The sequence below is a fragment of the Anas acuta genome, chromosome 1, assembly GCF_963932015.1.
Source record: "Anas acuta chromosome 1, bAnaAcu1.1, whole genome shotgun sequence".
NCBI classification, from domain to species: Eukaryota; Metazoa; Chordata; class Aves; order Anseriformes; family Anatidae; genus Anas; species Anas acuta.
This window is the reverse complement of record NC_088979.1, coordinates 36,344,771-36,364,204: the sequence shown is the minus strand read 5'-3', so window position 1 is coordinate 36,364,204 and position 19,434 is coordinate 36,344,771.

The following is a 19,434-nucleotide window of genomic DNA, read 5'->3' as shown; positions in this document are numbered from 1 at the left end:
GCCCGTACAAAAGTCATGAAGTTCAACAATGCCAAGTGCAAGGTGTTGCACCTGGGCCAGGGCAATTCCAAATACACAACAGGCTTCTGTCTATGCACAAATACTGGCTGGACAATGAGTGGATGGATAGACAGCAGCTCTGCAGAGAAGGATTTGGGACCAAAAAAAAATGAACAGGAGCCATCGATATATACTTGCAGCCAAGAAAGCCAGTCATATCCTGGGCTGCATTGCCAGCAGGTGGAGGGAGTTTATCTCCTCTGTTCTCATGATACCCCGCCTGGAGTACTGTCTTTTTTTTTTTTTCCCTCCTGAAAATGGAACTCACTGCCTGATACAGCTTATATTTAGAGCTGGGTAGTATTTGTAAGCATAAAAGAAAATATGTTGAAATACAACCAGCTTAAATACTCTGAACTGGAACACTGAATTTCAGGACTGTAAACTGCTAGTTATTTTCAAAGGCATTATTTTTATGAGGAGAAAGACATGAAAGCTGAATAGTTGGAGGAAGAAAACACATACAAAATGCTGTGGCAGATTCTTGCAGTGAAAATAAGTATGACTTCTCACCCATGTTCAAAGTCAAACTGCCACAAAATTCTGAAAGGATTCATACAAGCCAAGAGCTGTAGCAAGCAGAGGAGCATAAAATAGTTCAAGTATTATAGTTGAATGAAATCATCACATCCAGTCTCTACTCCAGCCCTGTAAGTGAAGGAAAGGACAATATATTCTACAAATTAACTTATTCAGGCTGTACTGTACAAAGTAAAAAGAAAATCAACACAAATAATAAATCTTTTACTGTCACCTTGGTGGACAGAATTACTTAACACAGAATAAGTATCTGAAAACCATCTCTGATAGAGTTTATATGAAACTAGAAATTTACAGATAAAATCCAGAAATCCAGAATGTTTTTTTCCATACACTAAGCCAAATGTTTTCCTTTATGTGTATATTAAATCTCGTGATGACTTTACTTTTGATCATGCATGATAATGATTGTGTTCCTAAATCTGAGTCTATCAAAAATAGCTTTAGAATTCCTAAAGATACCTAAAGATACATTATATTATGGTTTTGTTTGATTGCTCAAGTGTTTTGGATGCTTACCATGCTCCTGTGTTCATCATACCCATCATACATTCTCCTGATTTTTGAACCATTTAGGAAATGGTTCATTAGGAAATGGTAGGAAAGCCCTCATTTTTTTAAAGGCAGTTTTTACTCATCTACATTTCTCAGTAAACCAATGGTCCTCAGGATGCTGTTTAACTAAGTTGATTTTTAATTTAATTTAACTCTAGTTCCTAAATACTGGGGGAAAAGTAGTTACGGTTCATATTGAGAGTAACTTATTTTATACTAGAATGCACTTGAGAGTCAAAAAATATACTTTCTTATTAATCTTGCGTTTTGTTATTTTTCTAAGTAGCTTATGAAATATTTAAATCAAAATATCTAATTGCAAAAATATCAGAGTGAACATTTTAAAAATGAAAAATGGTAATCAAATATATCAAATGAAAATTAAAGTAACTGTGATATATTTCAGTTAAAAATGGAAAGCGTTAATCTGGGAAATAATTAAAAAGATATTTTTTGTTTTGAAATAATTTCTTAAATATTTCAGTTAACGAAGTTATTGTATTTTCATAAATATTTTCATAAATCTGTAATGATATGTTTCATCACAAACTTGTCCAGTTCTAGTTTGTAAGACTGACTGTCCTGTAGTTTCCTGGACCAAGAAAAAATTAGGTAAGAATGCAAAATTCTCTTCATTGACTTCAAAGGAAGTCATATTGTCTTATCAGCCATCAAGACACTACATATGACCTTCTTAAAGTATTGCTTACAAAATAAAGTTGTCAGGTTTATGGGTCTATAAGCCAAATCACAGATGAACATGGATATGAAATTTAATTCCATAGAGATCAGAAATGTTTGAATCACCTCATGCAGTAACGGAAAGAGTTTGGGCTTGAGAATGTCTTGGTGTGATAGAGGTAATCTTGACAGTTACAGAGCTAGGAAAGTGATAATGAAAATTCTTGCTTTAAAGACAAATCAGTTGCAGTTTCTCAGAATAGTGTTTTAATATTTAGGTTTTATAACTCTAATGATTTCAAAGATGTTCACTCTAAGTCCTCATCAGTACTGCTGCTCCTTCTTGCCCCTGGAGGTATTCAGCTGTGTTATGCCTTGCTGAATTGCCCAGTTCTTTTTTTCTGACATTGAAGAAGAGATTTAAAAAAAAAAAAGGAAAAAAAAAAACAAAAGGACAAATAAAAGAAATGCATTTCTGTCCTAGTAACTAAAATTCTTCCTGTCTTGCAAAGCATTTCCCACTGCATAAAACAAATTACATGAATAATCTCTGTCTCCTGTTATACAAATGTTCCCTGTCTCCAGAAAATTATGGAAAATGAAAACTCTGCAATCTGTATGCACAAATACATCTATATTCATATCTGTAAAAATACAGGTGGAAACCTCACTAACTTGAATCTTGACCATATAGCCTTTGGATTTAAACTCAGAAACATAGTCCTTTGAAATAACATTCATATTAGTAGAATCTGTTGCCTGCAAGGAATCAATTATTTTAATTATTTATCTTAAAATATATATATTAAACAGCCTTTCTTAGTTAAATCACAAAAAATAACATACATGTTTTTTGTCTGCCTGATCCCATTTTAGCTGAGTGAAAGAAGTTTCGATTAATATTCTAGTTTCTTGAGCCCTTTATGTCTTATGGCAAGGAATTACAAAGGCTGTTAATTTATTACTATGAACACATTTTTCCTTTATATGCATTCTAAAAACTGTTATTTTTTTCAGTTAAAATTCTGTTTTTGTTTTTCAAGATGACAAGTATGTATATTTATTACATCTGTCCAATTACTCGATATTAATTTCTTTGCTAAATAAACCATTTTAAAAAACTTTTTAAAGGCTTCTCCCACAAGCTTTTTCATTTGACCAGAAGTAAAAGATTTCCAGACCAAATTGTTACTATTTCTAAATCACACAGAATACTGTTAAGAATTGTTTTTTCAAATCACCCAGTTTTGGAAATAATTTGTGGGATTCACTTATCCTTACCTTTAAGGATATCCAAACCTTATCCTGTTTGATAATAAAGATAAAACATCTTCCAGAACATATGGATGACTTAGTGTTACTATGTAGAAAGATTTTTCTTTTGTGTGAAATGTCATGTCAAACACTTGTTTGAGTTATTCAGTAGTAACAATGTTCATATTTCGAGTTAGTGCTGAACACTTATTTATGTGATGGATTACACTCTGTGCACTCTCTATGATCATTGATAACTATCAGCTCAGTGAGGCAGGAATTCACAATGCCATCAGATAAAAGCAGTCTTTACAACATTCAGCTGTAAAATGTTCTTTTGCATAATACAACCTACACAACCTGACTTTAAGGATCTTTATAACAGCAGCTGCAGAGCAGACGTGAAAGAGAAACTTACAATATAAACAGCAAATTCTATGAATCTGATGTCAATTAACTGCACAGAATCCAGTTGAAAAAGAATAGCTGACTAGACCCACAGAATCACAAAATGGTTTAGGTAGGAAGGGACCTCTGGAGGTTATCTTGTCCAACCCCCTGCGGAGAATACTCAGACTAGTTAGTGTCACTGATAACTGCTAAGCACCAGCCTTGGGAAAGGGGAGTTGAACAGCTTGGTCCTGCTTCTCTCTTACACAAAGTTTGTGGATGGAGGTCTGCAAGTTTGGTATGAATGGTTGCAGAAGGAGGGACACTTGCAATGGCTGGGTGGCTCTATTTTTGTGCCAGAACAGAACCTTGAAGGCCATGATGCCCATAGCCAAACATTTTGCTTCAAAATATTTAAAATGAATACTGAAGTTCACATCCCTTAATATGATAATGAGCTTAATGAAGTGCATGGTAAACATAAATTACTATAGTACTCACCTCTTCATCCAAATCATGCTAAACATCACCCTGGGAGGTGGGGGTAGAGTGTGAGGGAACAGATATGGTAAGAATATAAAGGAAAAGATGAAAGTGTAGAAAGTTAGTGTTAGGAGTTACTGTTATTTTCATCATTTTACATCATCATACCTTGACTTCAGTAAGGCTTTTGACACTGTTTCCCACAGCATTCTCCTCAAGAAACTGGCTGATCGTGGCTTGGACTACCATACACTTTGTTGGGTTAAAAACTGGCTGGATAGCCAGTCCCAAAGAGTTGTAGTGAATGGAGTCAAATCCAGTTGGAGACCAGTCACTAGTGGCGTCCCCCAGGGCTCGGTACTGGGGCCAGTCCTCTTCAATATCTTTATCAATGATCTGGATGAGGGCATTGAGTACACCCTCAGGAAGTTTGCAGATGACACCAAGTTAGGTGAGTGTGTCGATCTGCTCGAGGGTAGGAAGGCTCTGCAGGAGGATCTGGATAGGCCGTACCGATGGGCTGAGATCAACTGTATGTTCAACAAGGCCAAGTGCCGGGTCCTGCACCTGGGGTGCAACAACCCCAAGCAGAACTACAGGCTGGGAGAGGAGTGGTTAAAGCTGCCAGGCGGAGAAGGACCTGGGAGCGATGGTTGATAGTCGGCTGAATGTGAGCCAGAAGTGTGCTCAGGCGGTCAAGAAGGCCAACAGCATCCTGGCTTGTATAAGAAGCAGTGTGTCCATCAGGTCTAGGGAAGTGATTGTTCCCCTGTATTTGGCTCTGATGAGGCCACACCTCGAGTACTGTGTTCAGTTTTGGTCCCCTCACTACAAGAAGGACATCGAGGTGCTGGAGCGAGTCCAGAGAAGGGCGATGAAGCTGTTGAGGGGCCTGGAGAACAAGTCTTATGAGTAGCGGCTGAGGGAGCTGGGTTTGTTCAGTCTTGAGAAAAGGAGGCTCAGGGGCGACCTTATTGCTCTCTATAGGTACATTAAAGAGGCTCTGGCGAGGTGGGGATTGGTCTATTCTCCCATGTGCCTGGTGACAGGACGAGGGCGAATGGGCTAAAGTTGCACTAGGGGAGTTTTAGGTTGGAGATTAGGAAGAACTTCTTTATCGGAAGGGTTGTTAGGCATTGGAACGGGCTGCCCGGGGAAGTGGTTGAGTCACCATCCCTGAAGGTCTTTAAAAGTCATTTAGATGTTGAACTTAGTTATATGGTTTAGTGGAGGAGTTGATAGTATTAGGTCAGAGGTTGGACTTGATGATCTTGAGGTCTCTTCCAACCTAGACAATTCTGTGATTCTGTGTTATGAGAAAGTGTTATACTTAAAAAAAAAAAAAAAAAAAAAAAAAAAAAAAAAAAAAAAAAAGCAGGGGGTACAAAGATAGAATTGGAGACCTAGAAGAGACGGTCAACAGGCTATGCCCTTTCTCATACACCAAGACAGGGACGCCTTCCCCTCACCTTTTTGTTAGGAATACCTTTTCCAAAACTGTCTCAGTGAAAACCTTTATCAGGACTCTGAAACAGGAAAATGTTTGATGTTTAAAAGTCCCCTTTAACAAGACACCCCATGCTGAAGCAGGGACACCTAGGCTTGCACAGGACTGTGTTGAGGTGTTGAGTCAGACTTTAAATGCTTCCAAGGAGACTACACAACCTGTCAAGGCAACCTCTTCCAGTGTTTTTGAGATTTATGATTAAGCCCATCCCCCAGTCCTTAGAACATTCTGTCTTGTCAGGCTGCTCACAAATTATAACAAACAAGAAAAGCTGTGTGCAAAAGTTGTTCTCATGCAGTAAGTCATAAATAGTAAAAGATCGTATTCTCATCTCAGATATCCCGTCCTGTGGCAATGTAAAAATAACATCCAACTTTCTGTATTTTGAATTGACTCACATATATTATGTTTTACCTTTCAGAGGTAATAAAAGAGTTTTCATTTAAAGTAATGACATTTAACAGAATATAGGAAAAAAATATTAACTGTTGCCTTTAGAAACTAAATTTCATTTGGTGAATTTCTTATAGAAAAGATTTGGGAGTTCGGTGGACCAGTGAATTGCAGACAACTTTTTATTGCTTAAATATATTCAGAATAACTTCTCTGTGGGATAAAAACAAAATAAGGATAAAACAGTGCTACGGCTTCACACAGAGAGACATCACAATTATTTTATATTTTGAAAACAAAATAATACTAGATGTGATTTTATTCACAGGAGTCTGAGGCAGTTAGACATCAAATTACCACTAAAATTCCATAATAAATTCTCATTTGCTTGCTTGAAAGTAGCTATTAGTGTGTGATTGTATCACTCTGTGTGAAAATATATGTACGTAAATATAGATACATATGGGTGTGTGTACTTTTCAAAGCCTATGTGTTTGTAATACAACATGAAATTAGATGAATAATACAGAATGTGTTGTCAGGTATTTTATCATCATTCTTAGCTGAAAAGAATTTCTAAGATATCCCTGCTTTGGTGAGGAACATTTTCAGTGGAATACTCCAACACTGTCCTATAAATTCATTTTTTCCTCTTTCTCCTTATGACTGATAAGAGGATGGATACTTACTTCTGTTGTACTCTTTATCACCCTGCTGCATTTGTCAATGACAGTATTTTGTTTTAACCTCTTCTACTTACACTACTTCCACATATGATTATTTCTTTCCTTGATATGTGACATGCCCTTCTCCCACTGCTGGAAAGGACTTCATGATGTTTTGTTGACATAAAGGGCAACAGAAAAGAATTAAATTAAAGATTATTTCATGTATATATGTAAGCAAACCAAATGATTATTTGACTTACAGTTGGATGCTGTTGATGGAGTTTTGGAAGTTCTCAAGGAACCAAAGAACTGCATTAACAGACTGAAATAATTACAGATCCTGTTAACTCTCAGCATCTGTACTGTACTGTCTTTGAACGTTCACGGAGTTAATTTGCTCCACTCTTACTCTATAGTTTATCTTAGAATGTGAATGTAAATCTCTGTAAATACTCAGTGGAACAATCTCCCAGGAAGACATGCTGTAGTTCAGTAGTTCATGTAGGAACGTGAAGGTAGTACAATGAGAAATTAAGCTAAAGAATTAGTTTCCCATGAGGGACACATACACAGCGACTGAATGATAAGTCAATGATCCAACATAAATTATTCTCCTGGAATATTTCTTACATCTTGACACACCATTATCCTTTATACTTGGCTGTGAATGCTGCCAGAGTACAGTCCAATATGCATAGGCAGGAAAAACAGACCACAACCGTTTTTGATTTAGGGCTATTGAAATTAACCAAGGTTGAATAAGTTGAAGGTGGCACTGATGATATCATCAAGCAGTATATTGAAAAATACTCCAAAATTATTTAATGAACTAAAGTCTTCATAATCAAAATGTAAAGAAAATTTCAGAAGATAAATGTAGACAGATCCTGTTAGCCCTTACAATAAGATAGTTTCCTACTGGAGTATTTTGTCTCAAGAAAAGCTTGCAGACATGCCTAGTTAAAGGCCAGTGTGAACAAGAACTGTGTGAGAGTTCACAAAAAGAAATTCCACGCCCTTGAACTGCCTTTATGTGCCAAGTATTACATCAATATTTACACTGCTTTCTGAGTTGTTGTTTATACTCCTGATTTCCTCAGTTCACTTTTTTTTCACAAAGCACCATGGAGCAAAAGGCCAAAAGGATAAAAGTTCTGCTTACAAAAGTCATACAGCCTAGAGTCAGAAGGCTCTTTAAATCCACGCTCTGTATTTCACAACAGGCAGGATCAAACACTGTCAGTACTGTCAGCATTCTGTTCTCCCTTATTCAAGTAATAAGATGAGATAATGTCATTATGTTCAGTATGTTTTCTCCATATTTACACCACCAGGAGCCAAAATTCAGTTACTGAAAGTGTGCATTTTGCTGTTTTTAAGGTCTTTTTTATTAAAATGTCTTTTGATATGTCTGTTCTACCCTAGAATCTTATTCTGGTGAACCTTGTTATATTCACCCATTTCTAAGAGTGCATCATTTTAAACAATACCTCAAAAGAGATTATTCTTACATCAGAACAGAGCTATGCATGCACCAAAAGAGCTTAGCATTCCAGAACTGATATCTTGCAGGGATGAACAAATATTTGACTGATATTGAGAGTCCTAGGATGCATTTATGCTAATGAACTTTCTAATGCAAAGTTACAATAATGCAATTCACCTTCAATGTAACCCTCCTTCTCAGTGTGTGTCAGATCAATTAGTTTGTCCAGGACTACATCCAGTCAGGAACACATCCACAGACAAGGACTCCACAGACTTTTTAAGCAGCCACTTTCAGTGTTCAGTCACTTTCACAGTAATTTTTTTTTTTCTTATGTTTAGACAGAATTTTCTGCATTTCAGATTGTGTTCATTGCCTCATGTCCTTTCATTAAGCACTGCTGAGAAGAATGTCTACCTATTTCCTACATTTGATTTCTGCACATTGATAAGATACCCCTAAGCCTTCACCCTTTTCATGTATGAGAGATGCTCTGGTCCTTTAATCTTTTGGGCTCTTCACTGGACTTGCTCCATTAACTTACTAATGGAAAGGTTACTCCATTAACGTTTCTAATAGCGGCGAGCTCAGAACAGGACACAGTACTCCAGATGTGGCCTCACCAGTGCTGAGAGGAAAAATCATGTCCCTTGACCTGCTGACAGTTCTCTAGGGAAGTACCTCCAGGATGCTTGTTATTTTTTACTGTAAAGGTACATTGTTGTCTCATGGTCAGCCAGGAACACAAAGTCATTCTTGGAAAAGCTACTTTCCATCTGATTGACCCCCAGCTTATACTGGGTTGTGGGGTTATTTTTTTCTAGGTGCAGAACTATTTCACTTTGTTGAACTCCATGAGACTTCTGTTGACCCATTTTTCCCCCTTGTCAAAATTCTTATGAATGACAGTGTATCAGCCACTCTTCCCAGTTTTGTATCACCAGCAAATTTGAAGAGCTTAAATAGTAAAGGACCCACTATCAACCCTTGCATTATTTTACTAGTACCTAGACTCCTTATGGATTTTGTGTCATTAATCACAACGATCTGAGCACAAGATGATACCTTGTGGTTCAGGTCACTGTCCACTTACCTAACCCAAACTTTAACAGCTGAAGTTGAGGATGAGGAACATATAACATGAAGTATGGTGTCAAAAAGCCTTACTACAGTCAAAATAGACAACATTCACTGTTCTTAATGCTTCTACCACCAGGGATGTTTTATGATTACTTGATATGCTTCTCCACCACCTTCCCCAGGATTAAGGTGAGGCTGACCAGTCTGTAGTACTGCAGATTGTGAGGAACAATGAAAGTATTCTATCAGGAAAAAGAGGACTAGAGCAAACATTGGTCTGATATTTGATGAGGATGGTCACCTAACAAACAGGGACACAGATAGACAAAGCAGAGATATTTAATGCTTTTTTTTGCCTCTGTCTTCAGCACTGATGACGGGCTTTATTTCCCCACCTGTCCTGAGTTGGAGGACTGTAACTTCAGGAATGATATACTCCCAGCCAACCCTGAAATTGTGAGGGATTTGCTGCTCCAGGTGGATGTGTATAAGTCCATGGGACCTGATACATCCCAGTGTACTCAGAAAGCTGGTTGATGTCATTGTGGGACCTCTCTCAATTGTTTTTCAATGGTCTTCGGAATCTGGAGAGGTCTCAGTTGACTGGAAGCTGGCAAATGTGGTTTCAGTTTTCAGGAAGGGTTAGAAGGATCCTGGCAATTATAGGCCTGTCGGTATCACTTCAGTGCCTGGTAAAATTATGGAGATTATTCTGAGAGTTCTTGAAAAACACCTGAAGGACAACACACACACTGGTAACAGCCAATATGGGTTCATATAGGGAAGGTTATGTTTAAAAAACATAAAAAAAAAAAAAAAAAAAAAAAAAAAACATAAAAAACACAATTTCCTTTTACGACAAGGTGACCCATCTAGTTGACCGAGGGAAGCCAGTTGATGTAATCTTTCTAGATTTCAGTAAAGCTTTCAATACAGTATCTCACAGTATCCTTCTGGGAAATTAATTAATTAATCAATTAATAGAATGCAGCTAAATAAAAGTATAATAAGATGGGTGAACAATTGGTTGATGGGTCAGGTGCAAAGGGCTCCCGTAAATGGGGTTACATTGGGATGGTGATCTATCACCGGTGAGGTCCCCTAGGGCTCCATTTCAGGACCAGTCCTCTTCAATGTTTTCATAAACGATTAGGATGTTGGACTTTAAGGATTTTTGAGCAAGTTCATAGATGATACTAAATTGGGTGGAGTTATTGACTCCATTAAGGGTGATGAGGCTTTGCACAGAGATCTAGACAAATTAGAGAGCTGGACAATATGAAGTTTAACAAGAACAAGTGACAGGTTCTGCACCTGGGAAAGGGCAAACCTGGTTTGACAAACAGACTGGGAGATGAGATTTTGGAGATCAGACCCACAGAAATGGGTCTGGGGCTTTTGGTCAACAGCAAGCTGAACATGAGCCAGCAGTGTGCCTTGGCAGCCAGGTGGGCCAACTGTACCCTGGAGTGCATCAAGCACAGCATTGCTACCTGGGCAAGGGGAGTGACTGTCCCACTCTACTCTGCATTGCTGTGTCCTTTCTGTGTGCAGTTTTGAGTGCCACAGTGTAAGAAATATATAAAAGGGTTGGACAGTGTCCCAAGGAGGGCTACCAAGATGGTGAAGGGTCTGGAGGTAAAGACCTATGAGGAGCAGCTGAAGTCACTTGGATTGTTCAGCCTGAAGGACAGAAGACTGAGGGGAGACCTCATTGCAGTCTTCAACTTCCTCACGAGGGGGAGCAGAGGGGCAGGCATTGATTTCTTCTCTGTTGTGACCAGTGATAGGACCCAAGGAAATAGCTTGAAGCTGTGACAGGGGCAGTTCAGGCTGGATATCAGGTAAAGTTTTTTTCACTGAGAGGGTGGTCAGGCACTGGAACCGACTCCCCAGGGAAGCAGTCACAGCACTGAGTCTGCTAGAGTTCAAGAAATGTTTGTGCTCTCAGACACATGGTCTGATTTTTGGGTGGTCCTTTAGTAACCCAGGAGTTGGACTTGATGATCATAGAATCATAGAATGGCCTGGATTAAAAAGGACGTTAAAGATCATCTAGTTTCAACCCCCCTGCTCTGGCAGGGTTGCCAACCACTACAGTAGTCTTCCCAGAGCCACACCCAGCCTGGCTTTCAATGTCTTCAGGGATGGGGCATCCACAACCTCTCTGGGCAACCTGTTCCAGTGCCTCACCACCCTCTGAGTGCAATCCTTGTGGGTCCCTTCCAACTCAGGATATTCTATTATTCTATGACCATTTTTCTTGCCCTTTTTGAAGATAGGAGTGACATTTATATTCTTCTGGTCCTCAGGAACCTGCCTCATTCATCATGCTCTTTCAAGGATAATCCCGTCCACAACCTCTTTACCTGGTTATTGATTATTCTCTATGTGTTTCATAGTTTAAAGTTCTTCTTACAAGGTTGATAGGTTAATGGCAGAAGTACCCACCTAGGTGAATCCTTTCACTTCCAGGCAGTCATCAGTTCTCAAAGAAGAAGGCAAAGAAGAAGGCAAAGAAGCCCCATGATCACAGAAAACAATACCCTGTTGCTGACACCAGACACACAACCACAGGATTTGTCCATTCCTCTTCAACCCCTTTCCCCTCACTGACAGACTTTAGGAAAAGACAGCTTAGTCCCTTATGGCTTTAAACATCACATCCAGAGCCATGTAGTGAAACCTGATAATATACAGTTCTCTGCTGATATTATCCTTGGTACCCATAAGAAACAGCAGCAGGGGACAACCATACAAGAGTCAGACAAACCTTGACAGCATCTGTACATCTTTATAAAATGATCCCTGGGTAAGCAGCAAACCTCACTTATTTGTCCACAAGGAAAAGGGAGCACTGTCTCTTCTATGATTATTCGTTTTCCAGGGTGAATAATGGCATATTCTTCCTATGAGCTTTTTTCCACTTTTTTTTTTTTTAATTTTTATGGACTCTTACTCATGTTTGCTGAGCTACATTTAAAGACAGGCAGGCAGCTGACAAAGAATGTGGTGTTTTTTCTTCCATCAATTTTTTCACAGGCTGTGAAGCATATAGTTTTATCTGTAAACAGTATAACTTAATGTAAAGTAAAGGGAAGAAAAGACTGGCTTTAGACTATCTGTGAATGTGATGTGACTTAAATTAGATCAAATAATAATGTTTACAAAAGCCGTAGCTATCCTAAAACCAACCCTGATGTTCTCCCATCTGCTGCACTAAAGCAGGCTTTCATCCTCCTCAAAGCTTATTATTAAAGCAGAAATATTATTTGCCATAATGAAGAAATGAAAAGATGTGTGTGTGGTTAAAATGACAGTTTGAGGTACGTGGAGATAAATCTGAAATCCTGATGCAAACATAAAGATAGACCAAGAGTGTACACGTAGCATGCTGTTACTCTGAAAAAATGTAGAAAAATGTAGAAACTGATTGAGAACAGAAACTATGGGAAGATCATAAAATTGAATGAATTTTATATTTGACACATTAATTAATTAAGGATAGAGTACTGACTTTTATCGTCTAATTCAATGAAATCCTGTAGTTCCAAAATGCATATGAAGACACCACACAATTCAAATAGTTTTTTTCTTCTTTTTTAAGTAAAAACACAACTTAAGATAAGTTACCCTGTCATTTAAATCCAGCACTCTGCATCTTCAAAAGGCAACATGAGCAGTTTGCTTTTCCCTCCAAAAGGCAGGATATGACTAGATGAAAACATGCCACACTTGCTCAGCTGTACAATCAACTCCCTGTCACTCCTGTATGTGTCAGCCATGTTAGCCATCCTGTGATGCCTTCACCAAACTGGTTTAGCCTGAAATGTCAAATCTTGGTTGTTTTGATATGGTGCAATGTAAACACAGATAAGTCATTTGTGGACACCAGCTGGTGCAGCCACACGTCCCTTCACTTCTCCACATTGATTTTTCAGCTCAGTGAAGATTAGCTCAGGGATCTGCATGCTCTATAGGCATGGCAGCATCAATAACTTTCTTCCATCTTACCTTCATTGTATTTCACTAGAGAAAAAATAAAAATAAAAATCATCTGCTCTGTAGTTTATCCAAGTTCCCATGTTTGCTGTTACCCTACATGACTCACACTGGGTTAGTGTGGTTGCATTGCACATCACTGCAATTGCTGTTTCAATTCTGCCAAAACACTCTGAAGAATATGTATTGGATTTATGTGGCAAGGTTTTGGTAGTGGTGAGGGTTGCAGGGCAATTCTTTGAAGAGAAGATAAGGGTGTCCGGTGCTGGACACAGCCAGTTCCAACCAGCTCCAAGGTCCCCACTGTTGGGCAGGGCTGGGCCCAGCAGCAACACTGGTGGTGCCTTTGGGAAACATATTTATGGAAGGGCAAAAATTTCTGTGCATCTGTGATAGAGAAGTAAGAAAAAAAAATGTGAGAAACAACCCTATAGACACTGAGGTTAATAAAGAATGAGGGGGATTAAATGATCCAGAGCAGAACTTCCCCTGCAGCCGTTGAAGAAGACCATGGTGGAGAAGTGCTCCAGGCGCTGGAGCAGAAGTCCCCCGAGACCTGTGGTGAGGTCCCTGGTGGAGCAGGCTGTCCCTCTGCAGCCTGTGGGTCCCACAGTGGAGCAAATCTCCACACTGCAGCCTGTGGAGGAGACCACAGTGCGAAGTAGGTGGACCTGCGCTGAAGGAGGATGTGGCCTGTTGAGGAACCTTGCCAGCGCAGGCCCTGTGCCAGACCTGTAGCTTGTGGAGAGGAGACTGTGAAGGAGCAGGGGGTCTAGGGGGAGCTGCTGCCTGTGGGGGACCCATGCTGCAGCAGTTTGCTCTTGGGAGATGGACCTTGTGGTATGGACCCATGTTGGAGCAGTTCTTGAAGAGCTGCTGCCTGTGGGAAGCCCCTGCAGGCTTAGTTCGGGAAGGATGGCATCTCATGGGAGAGACGCCACATGGAGAAGGGGCAGAGAGTGACCGAGAAAGACTGACTGCAATCCCCATTTTCCCATTCCCCTGTGCTACTTCGGGGGGTGGGGGGGGAGGAGGTGGAAGAGAGCGGATATAGGGGAAGGAGGTTTTGGTCTCTTTCCTTTGTTTCTCACTTCTCTAACTTGTTAATAATAGGCAATAAATCTTATTGTCTCCCTACTCTGAGTCCGTTTTGCCTGTCATGACAATTGTTGAGTGATTTCCCCATCCTTATCTCAACCCTTGAGCCTTTTGCATTGTATTTTCTCCTCCTTCCCTTTGAGTGAGAGAGCAGTTGTGGTGGAGCTCTGATGCCCAAGTGAGTAAAACCACCACAGTTCCTTCCAACTTGGGATATTCTGTGATTCTGCTGGTCTGTTTTTCCCATAACAGGAATGGGTGGTGAGTGATCTCTCTGTCCTTATCTTAAGCTACAAGGTATTTCATCTTATTTTATCCCCTTGTCTTGTTAAGGAGAGGGAGTGGGAGAACAATTCCATGGTCACCTGACAGCCAGCCAAGGTTAAGCCACCATAGGACAACATAAATGCAATTTATATATGCCTAATTTATATTAAACACTCAAAATACTGAAATATCACTAAATGTGCTATATTACTCAATATCTTTACCAGAGAATGCAACATTATGGAGGAGCTTGAAGTTATGAAGATTACTAACACAGATAAGTTAACAAATCTTTAAAGAAAATACATAGCGTGTAACAAGTTGTCATGTAAATAGATTTACTATCTTGTTTTGCTAATTGATTGTGTTTAGGAAAATAAGTAGCCAAAAAATACCAAAAGCAATGCTATTGTTCTTAGCTGGCAGTACTATTAGCAGGTTAACATTTAATTTAATTCATCTGAGTAACTAAACTTCATATTGCATAAATCTGTTTAAATTTATTGCTTTTATTTATATTAATTCCATTAGTTTCTAGTACATATAATTGCAATCATAAAACAGAAATGCCAAAGTGATGATAAAAGATTTGTTGACTCTTCTGTGGAACAAGCAGGCTCTGGCTGGTATGAACAATCACTGCAGCCTGATTAGTGTGTAGTGTTCCAGCCCCAGTATTGCTTGCTGGTAGATAATATTTTGCTATAAGGATGAATTATATTTACAAAGTACAGTGATAATATTCAGAGGACCATGCCTACTGATACTCATTTAGCAACAAGCATTTGCTGATGCTTATATCCTTGCCAGTTTATCCATTACAGGAAAGAATACACAAGCAGGACGTTATAAAAATCTTGGAGGCTTTTCCAAGACTGTCAGAAAACACTGTCATAAACAATAAATGTGAACTGCAAAATGCCTCATTTGCAGAACAACCATAGTGTTTTGCTCAGTTTAGCACAGTGCAGTACTACACTGACAATTTAGCAGTGGTTTTGTGCTGAATTCTAATTGGTTGCTTTGGCTCACTAAGTTACACCCTTTATTAATCCAGAATTATGGGAGAATGCAGTCAGCTAAGCTAAACTGACACTTCTTGAAATTGCAGGCATTTCTGAATCTGTTCTGAGTGTACTGTAGATTGTCTCTACATCACTGCTTTGTTCACTTCCAGTGCCCATGGCAATTTCCAATAGAAATAAATAGCCATGTCAGCCATAGGTAAGAAAGCAGATAATTAGAAAAATTAAGGTTGTATTTCATACAGTTCTAAACACTGTGATTTAGAGGCATCAGTTCTGGATATACTAACTACATTTTCCTGCAATGAAATAAATACCTCAAAATTTACATTTTGTTTATGTGTTTTATATGTGTTTGTGCTTCTGACTCAAGTTTTAACTTAGTATTTGGTTCCTTATACTCCTTAAGTCTCAAAAAGTTGGGGAAAGCAGGTGAGGATTACAAAAAAGAAAGACAAAGCAGAAGCTATAAGAATTCTGAGTTTAAACAAAATCTATTTAGGACTTTACAACCTAAATTTATATGAGTAATACAAGATTTTCCTTTGGTCTATGAGAGCTATGAATGAAATTTGCTTCTAGTCTTTTTACCCAAGCAATGATCAAGTATACCTGATCATTAAGTATAGTTATTTTTAAAGACCTTCCATTTACAGCAGTAAGATTACAAAGTCAGATTCTTAGGTGTCACATAAACCAACACTTACTGCCTTCATCTACCTGGTGGGTAGTTGTTGAGAAGAATCATACATTGCTCCAAGGTGCACAGTAAAAAGACAAGAGGCAAACAGACTTGATTTGCAGACAAATCTCAACTAAATATAAAAGAAATTTTCACAATAAGAGTGATCCAATATTGAAACAAGTTGCCCAGGGAGTCTGAACATCTCTGTCCTTAGAGATATTCAGAATTTGACTAGACAAGGATCTGAGAAATCTAGTGGAATAACCTAATATAAGTGGAAACCAGTAACAAGTGGTATCACTCAAGGATGTGTACAGGGACCAGTATTATTCAATATCTTCATTAATCACATAGAGAGTGGGATTAAGGGCATTCTCAGCAAGTTTTCAGGTGACACCAAGTTAACTTGTACAGCTGATATGTTGTAGGGAAGGGATACAATTGAGACGAACCTGGACAGGCTTGAGAGGTGGGTCCATGCAAACCTAATGAAGTTCCATAGGGCTAAGCTCGAGGTCATGAACCTGGGTCAGGGCAATCCCCAATACTGGTACAGAATGAGTGCTGAATGGATTGAGTGCAACCCTGAAGAGAAGGACTTGGGTGTATTGGTGGATGAAAAATTGGATATAAGCCAAAACTTGGACATGTACTTGCAACCGAGAAAGCCAACCATATCAAAAGAAGCATGGATAGCAGATCAAGGAAGGGGATTCTCCCCATCTGCTCCACTTTTGTGAGACTCTACTTGGAGTACTATATCCAGTTCTGGAGTCTGCAGTACAACAAAGGCACAGATCTGTTAGACCAGATCCAGAGGAAGACCACAAAATGATCAGAGGGCTGGAACAGCTCTCTTACAAAGAAAGGTTGAGCAAATTGGGGTTGTTCAGCCTGGAGAAGAAAAGACTCTGGGGGGAACCTTATAGTGGCATTCCAATACTCAATGGGAGCTTTTAAGAGAGATGGAGGGAGACTTCTTACCAGGTCCTGTAGTGTAGGTACAAGGGACAATGGTTTTAAACTGAAAGAGGGTAGATTTAAATTAGACATTAGGAATATTTTTTTTCTTTACATGGGTGGAGAGACACTGGAACAAGGCACCCAGAAAATTTTTTGTTGTCCCATCATTGGAAGTTTTCAATGTTTTCTAACAGTTGAAATTTTGAGCAACCTGATCTTGTGAAAGATGTCCATGCCTATGGCAGGAAGGTTGGACTAGGTGATTTTTAAGGGTCCCTTCCAACCCAAACCATTATATGATTCTATGAGTTTCAAAGTTCATTTTGATTTGATATGGGAGTTGAATCAGAATACTTCCAGAAATTGTTTCCCATTTAAATTCCTTTTAGACTCTAACATTGTTCTATTGTCACCATTGTAGAGGCACTTTTACCAGTAATTACTGTAAATCATACTACATAAATTATTATTATTTATATATATATATATATATGGATATTACTACATAAATAACTTAAATTTCATTAGCAGGGACACAGGGAAAAGACACTAAACTGCTATATTACCTATACAAGAAAGGACTAGGTAGAGGGAGTACACTTTGAAGGCCACCAGATTCTGTCCACCTAAATTTTAAAGTGTTGTTCAGAGAAGCTTGCGCTTCTGCAGGCATATACTCTGCTTTGGTGTTTTGGACTTTAACTTTGCCGGAGAATTTAAGATCCTTAAAAGAGAACTTCTTTAATTTGTTAAAATTAATTGTCTAATGTACCGTGTTCCCCCCTCCCACCCCACCATACTGATTTCATAATGCCATGTATGATGAGGAAATATCTTGTTATAAGAGCTTTCAATTCTCTCCATAACAATGACTTCAGTGTAGTTATTAATAAGTTCTAACCACCCACTCTCCCGACACCCAACTTACATATAGATCTCTTAGATCTCTTCTGACCTGGTGAATTTAGGGCAGCTGAGTGAAATTTCTCTGGGCAGTCTTTATTTTTATTTACTATTGGAAAGGTGATATGACAAATACAATGACACTTCTAATTCTTAGCCTAAATACGTTGATGATAAGGTTAGAAACACTTTTTTTTTCTTTTTACATAAGTGTACACAGTTATTCAACATCATAGCATAGCCAGTGGATTTTCGTGAGGTAACTTAATAACTGAGTGTTTTAACAAACTCTCATGTTAATGTGCCAAGATTTGCTTTCCACTTAAGCAGAAGGCATTATACAGCAATAAGCTAACTGCGGTGGAAAGCTACAAGGAAATATATTCAAAAATGGTTTTAAAAAAAAAAAAAAAAAAAGAAAGAGGGGGAGAGGGAGAGAGAACAACAACAAAAAGAGACAGATAACAACAAAAACTACAAAAGAATAAGGAAAAAAAAAAAGGCAAAAAAAGAAAGAAAGAAAGAAAGAAAGAAAGAAAGAAAGAAAGAAAGAAAGAAAGAAAGAAAGAAAGAAAGAAAGAAAGAAAGAAAGAAAGAAAGAAAGAAAGAAAGAAAGAGAAAAAGAGAGACGAAACAGGCTGAGGATTCAATAGACTCACTGTTGTCTTTATTTGTACGGGATCAATGCCCCAGAAGCTCAGGCTTATAGAAACAAATTCAAAAAATTGATTCATTAAGGAATACTAGAAACTGGTAGCATCAGACTGCTTTCTGCAGTACCATTCTGAACAAATTTTCCCTCCTTCTGACATTGACTTTTCATTCTTACATGATACATGTATTTCTCATAATCTCTACTTCAGCTGCTTAGAAATGTTACCATGCTTGCCTTCTTATTTTGTCTCCTTTCTTCCCCCCTCAAAAGTACTGCCATCACATAGTACTTCCCAAAAAGTGAGTTAATATCTTTTGTTCTTTGGTGCTACCATGACTCAAATTGCTAATCTTGTGTGGTGCAGAGTTCATAAATGCTGCCTTGAGGCCTGAGAGAAGCACTGGTATTATCATAGTCCATGTGATACTGAAAAAAGCAAAAGCAAAAAAATAGAATAGAATTCTTCAATCAGTGTATGTTCAAAATGCAAACGTGGCTGTTATAAAAAAAAGCTTGGCTAGAGCAAGTTTGTAAAACTCTTCAGAGCAATGAAGCTTTTTTTTAGCAATGGTAGCTAGGAAATACTTTATATATATATATAAACTTTTCAGCATTTTAGGACAACATTGAGGTTACAGTGAGGTGAGTTACAACATTTTCAGTGACATCAGTAATATCTGTAAAACCTATGAGCAGCTTAACTTCCTTCTTAGGTATTAGAACCTACCTCATGAACGCA